Here is a 6,002-nt window from a genome sequence, read left to right as displayed (position 1 = left end):
TAACCTCCACCCTCACGGCCTGCAGCTCTGCCTTAATCCCATCAAACTCCTCAGCAAACACCGCTTTGAGCTCCGTCACAATAAGCCCGGCAATATCTGCTTTTAGGGAGGCTAAAAGAAACGGGTGCCACAGAGAGTACCTTTGGGTTGTGAATGTAACCTTTTGAATTTTACTTAAGTAAATAACATAAATCCACAATTGGTATTGCTCAAGATAATAAATGTGTATATGGTTTCATTTTCTTCTCTATTCACTGGCAGCAGCAAGACTTTCAATAAAGAAGGATTTCGAGCCTTTAGCTCCGATATACAGTAAATGTTATATGTTTAATTTTCAACTTCGTGCTGAAAATACCCTGGCTATTTTTGGCTAATCACTGTTTCATTTTGATTAACACATAATCATTTTGTATACTTGTAGTGTAGAGAAATGGCTGAATTGCTTTTGGGAATTATGAGCAACAAAATGATTATCTTTTATCAAACACAGTTGAAGGCTCCGACATCAGTACAATTCTGTAGTTTTGTTATTGCTTCTGAAGTGCTGCAGACTGATAATTGGTGAACATAAACCATCTATTGAGGGGATAATTGGTGTGATCGATTGACTGTCTCTGTGTTTCCTGCCATGGATTCACATAATTTCGAGGGTGTAATCATGAATGTTGAATAAAGCTGAGGCTTAACTATTTTCTAGTACTCAAAAAAATATATATTACTTCAAATTTGATGCATTGTAAGACAGTTTTTTAGTGCATGTCAGGGTGGAGGAAAAGTCTGAAAAGCTATCGGGCGACAGGCCAGCACTTTCATTGGGAATGACAATATTTTTGGTGTTGGCATTTTAGTCAGGCAATACAATAAAACCATACTAACTAGACAACTGCATCCATACACAAAAAAAACACACTGAAATATACGGGTCAACATTCATCATGTTGATGGATTGTCTTTCACCTGTATGAGCAATAAAAGCTAAAGACTTTGTGGAGAAGCGCACAATCACTGCCACTCAGCTTATCTCAGATGACAGTGAGATGAAGCCAAAGAAAGGTTGGGGGGTTAAGTGGGCAAGACATGCAAATCCAATTAATAAAGAGGAAACCATCTGTGAGAATTTTTTGCAAGGACTATGTTTATCCAAATGTCAGCTTTAACTATAAAAGCACCGAGACAGAACATACCTCCACATACATTCAAGGAGCTCATTTGACACTAGGGAAATAATGGTGTCTGGATCAATATTTTGTATTGATGGCATATTTCAGTGGGTGTTATTTTGTAACTAAAAGTAAAACAGATTTATATAAGGATTAAATCAGTTCTGCGAATGCATTTAAAAATAGTGAATATTCTAAATATGCATCAGGTTGGTACAAAGCCCTGCTATTTCAAAGCCTCTCAATATTGAATTCCTTTTTTCACAGTTGGCTGGAAAAAAACTTTTATCACTTAATGTGCTTTTTATTTGTTAAAGCTTCTGGCAGCTACAGTTGTGTCCCGACCAGCAATCAGTGTTTGTATTTTTGCATCTATAATTTGTGATGGTCATATTGAGGGAACATTATCTGAAAAAAAATTATGAAAAAATGTCAATTGTGAATGTGGCAAAACGATTTAAACCTTAAAATTATTAAAAAATAATTATTAAAAATATGCAGAGGTTATGATTAATTGATGAATGACTTAATGAACAACTTTTTCTTTTTTTTTTTTTTTTAAAGGCCGAATATGTTGAAGGTCTTGTGACTTTTAAAGGCTGTAATTTCATTAGATTTTGAGCTCCAGAGCTCTATTAACCTGCCTTGGTATGAGAAGATGAAAACAGGCATATGCTTTTGTTCCTAATAATAATCAGAATCAGAATCAGAATTCTTTATTTTTGCCATTATTAGTTGAGAGGGTCCTCTAATTAGGAATTTGTTTTGGTCCACTCTGAAACATCATACATTTTAGAATGAAATGACCATAGTTACAATTTACAAATATTTACATTGTGCAGTAGGAGTTATGCAAATTTTGACGTTTAAACAGGGGGAGGAACTGGTCCTGATGGACCGCAGTCTCCTACAGTGAGTGTAAGGAGTCCATGACCCGGGTGAGAAGGGTCTGCTGTGATCTGACCTGCACGTCTCCGGGTCCTGGAGACACACAGGTCTTGAAGGCATGGTAGTTTACAGCTGATCACCTTCTTAGCTTCGTGCACAATGCACCGCAGTCTGACTTTGTCCCTGGTGGATTCGCTGGCGTACCACACTGAGATGAATGTGTTCAAGATTGACTCAATTATGGTGGTGTAAAACGGCACCAGCAACTTGGCGGGCAGACAATGTTTCTTGAGCTGCCACAGGGAGAACATCCTCTGCTGGGCCTTCTTGGTGAGGGAGCTGATTGTCTGCTCCCACTTGAGGTCCTGTGTGATGGTGGTGCCCAGGAAGTGGAAGGAGTCCAGGATGGAGAAGGGGGTGGGGGGGTCAGCCAAACTTGATTACTTTAACAGACGATAATCATGAAGTACAAACATTTTCTTTTCTTTTTTGCCTTTGCGGACAAAAAGGCCAAAAAGAAGAAAACAGGCTTATACACAGACCAGTTGATAGAGGTAATTTTAAGTCCAAGAAAGGCTCTGTAGGTCCCCTGTAGCACCCATGAGAAAAAGGTATTTGACGCACAACCTTAAAAACAAAATCAAATGTAACCATTCAAAAGAAATATTTTGGTGTCCAAACGTGTACATAAAATCGGCCCTGCCTGTTATCCGTGATTCCACCGACATCCCTGTTAGCAATCATCCATCACAGCAAGTATTAAGATAATTTCTGTCAGTGTTGAGCTTTGTCACTGAGTCACACTGTTGGAGCGAAATGCATAAAGAACAAGCTCTATAACTGTCTTTGACAACTTAACAGATGTCCTTCCAAATAACAAACACGTTATAAAAGCTGGCATTATACAAGTCCCCACAAAAAAACAGAAGTTCTAAAAAAAAAAAAACAGACCTTGGCAAAGTACAGCCTCAGTGACATTTGGACATCCACTCTTGTTCATTTCGCCCCCTATTATTGTGAAACCATACAAGGAATGTTTAATTTTTTTCTTCTGGCAGTAATGAGTTTACAATATTCATAGTTATTTGCATAAACATATGTAGCAAGTTTTAATTTCCATTTAATTTTGTTATTCTTTTATTTCTCGTGTGTTTATGTAAATATTTTATATTTATTTTCACATAGTTCTTATGTTTCCAAATTTATTATAATAATATTAATAAAAATGTGCTGTCTTCTACTATTTCATTATTTTGGTTTTAGTGGATTTTAGTAAATAGGTATATATTGACTTGCACTACAACCGCCACCACTTCATACTTTATTCACAGTGTCTGCTGCACTTGGGTATATCAGCCCAAAATCCCCCCTCAGTTATGAATTATTGCCCTGTTCACAGTTCACGTGGGCGTGAGATTGAGCAAACGCTGAAATGAACACTGAAATGATTGTCTTGCCTGCAGCGACTCTGACAGTAAAGCCTAGTAGATGAATCAATAAGTCTGTGGGATAGTATTTGCTGTGTATACATCACACTGGTGACCCTTATACTCCATAGGTCAAAAGCTCAAAGGCCCCTAAGCGTATGGATCAGGTGGAAAAACGTATTCAAAGGTGTATCACCAGAGAATGTTTAGAGCCATCAGAATATTGAATGGTTGAATATAACATTTCAATGTTCAAATGTTGAAACTTGACTGAGGTACTTGTTTAATCCAACACGATACCAACATTTTTATATTTAACCTAAAAGTCCACGTATTCCATAATATTGGATTTATAAACTGGGTTAAAATTTTTGGATTTTAAATATCAAAATCTATGCGTAACACAAATGCATTAATTAAAAAAAAAAAATCATTTTAAAGGAGACAATGTTTCCCCGTCCACCCTGAAACATTGTGCCAGTGAGTTTACTCCCGTGTTCACAGACATCTTTAACACGTCTTTGGAGTCCTGTCACGTTCCGTCCTGTTTCAAATCCTCCACCATCCTTCCTGTACCCAAGAAACCAAGGATCGAGGGCCTGTAGTCGTGAAATCCTTTGAGCGCCTGGTACTGCCGCACCTCAAAACCCTCATTGCCCCCCTCCTGGATCCACTGCAGTTCCAACAGAGCCAACAGGTCTGTCGACGACGCAGTAAAGCTGGCCCTCAACTTCGTTCTACAGCATCTGGACACCCAAGGAACCTATGCTAGGATCCTGTCTGTGGACTACAGCTCTGCATTCAACACCATCCTCCCCTTCCTGCTTCAAGACAACCTCTACCAGCTAAACGCGCTGGACTCGCTCTACAGGTGGATCATAGACTTCCTGACGGACCGGCACCAGCATGTGAGGCTCGGTACAACTGTTTTTGACAACTGGACCCTCAACAATGGATTCAATTCAATTCAATTCAATTCAATTCAATTTTATTTAAAGATTGCCTCTCCCTGTACACCAACAGCTGCACATCCAGCCATCAGCCTGTTCAACTAATCAAGTTTGCAGACAACATCACCCTCAGTGGACTCAGCACTCGGCAAGGAAGGGTCCGCCTACAGGAGGCAGGTGGATCGGCTGGTGTCCTGGTGTAGCAGCAACAACCTGGAGTTGAACGCCCAGAAAACAGTGGAGATGATTGTCGACTTCAGAAAAGTCACTGCCACACCCTCGCCCCTCACCCTCGCTGACTCCTCCACCCCCTTCTCCATCGTGGACTCCTTCCGCGCCCCTGGCACTACAATCTCGCAGGACCTCAAGTGGGAGCAGACCATCAGCTCCCTCACCAAGAAGGACCAGCAGAGGATGTTCTTCTTGCGTCAGCTGACGAAACATTTTCTGCCGACTGAGATGCTGGTGCAGTTTTACACAGCCATCATCGAGTCCATCCTCACCTTTTCCATCTCCAGGGGCAAAGCCAGACTGCAGCGCATTGTGCACACATCTGGGATGTGATCGGCTGTAAACTGACCCTTCTCCCCCTGGTCACAGACTCTTCAAACCTATGCCATCAGGCAGGAGACTGCGTTAGATCAGGACCAGAACCTCCCGCCACAATTACCATAACTTCTACTGAAATTGTGTCATTGTACGTCTAAAGAACATTCTGATCATGTTACATGATCTCAGCATATGTTAGAGCCTCTTGTAACAGCTCACTTATTTTTAGGGACTTATCAAGGACCTAAAAGGTCTGCAATGACACGATGGGGGAAAGGCAAACAAGTTCCAGTCCCTGCCATCTCTGCACTACTTGACACATGAAGGGATTTTTTCCAATGATGCTTGGAAATTATCTTTTGGTTTATCTATCAAAATTTATTTTAACAGTAAGTATTAGTCATATTTTGACATTTTCTTGTCATTCTTTGAGGCTCAATCTATCCTCATTATCTCTGTTGTTTCCTCCTACGCCAACACTTTCCTTCAGTGTAACATTGACTCTTAATGGAAGTGTCCTTATAATTGTAGACATCAATCATCACTGTTCCTTATCTTTTCTTGAACACTGGCATCTTTATAGGTTTTTTACTGTTCCCCCTCCCTTTTTATTTTGATAGTGTACCTCCCCCTCCTTGTCTGTTACTCTCCTCTACCTCATGACAGATCCCGGCACTATTAGCTACTTAAAATAATTTTAGAATGTAGAACATTTATCTATTCCAATCCTGCCACCCAAATCCCCTCCATTCTCCAAGTGCCTTCAGTGTGACATCATAACAAGGTCTCGGGGCAAGTCAGTTCAGTTCAGTTCAGTTTATTTAAAAGGACAATGTGCAGTTACATTAAAAAGATGGCTGTACCAGATTTAGCAAAATGCTACTTTCCATCTGTAGTCCTCAACAAAGATGCAGACAGTTTACATAATACATCACTTGCAAATAAAGCAATAATATACAAAAACACAGTACAATCTTATAATGTGATCTGATGGCCAAATACCCGTCTGGTACTATTAGTGCGAGCAG

At 40.1% G+C, this 6,002-nt stretch overlaps 1 pseudogene; it reads left to right on the top strand.

Annotated features, from left to right (window-relative positions):
* The first annotated feature begins 3,633 nt into the window (after positions 1-3,633).
* On the top strand, positions 3,634-4,989 carry LOC148059955 (uncharacterized; annotated as a pseudogene).
* The last annotated feature ends 1,013 nt before the right edge of the window (positions 4,990-6,002 follow it).

This window comes from Callionymus lyra, chromosome 19 (genome assembly GCF_982586985.1).
Source record: "Callionymus lyra chromosome 19, fCalLyr1.hap1.1, whole genome shotgun sequence".
In the NCBI taxonomy this organism is placed as follows: domain Eukaryota; kingdom Metazoa; phylum Chordata; class Actinopteri; order Syngnathiformes; family Callionymidae; genus Callionymus; species Callionymus lyra.
Note: the sequence above shows the minus strand (reverse complement) of the source record. Positions and strands in the feature narration are given on the sequence as shown.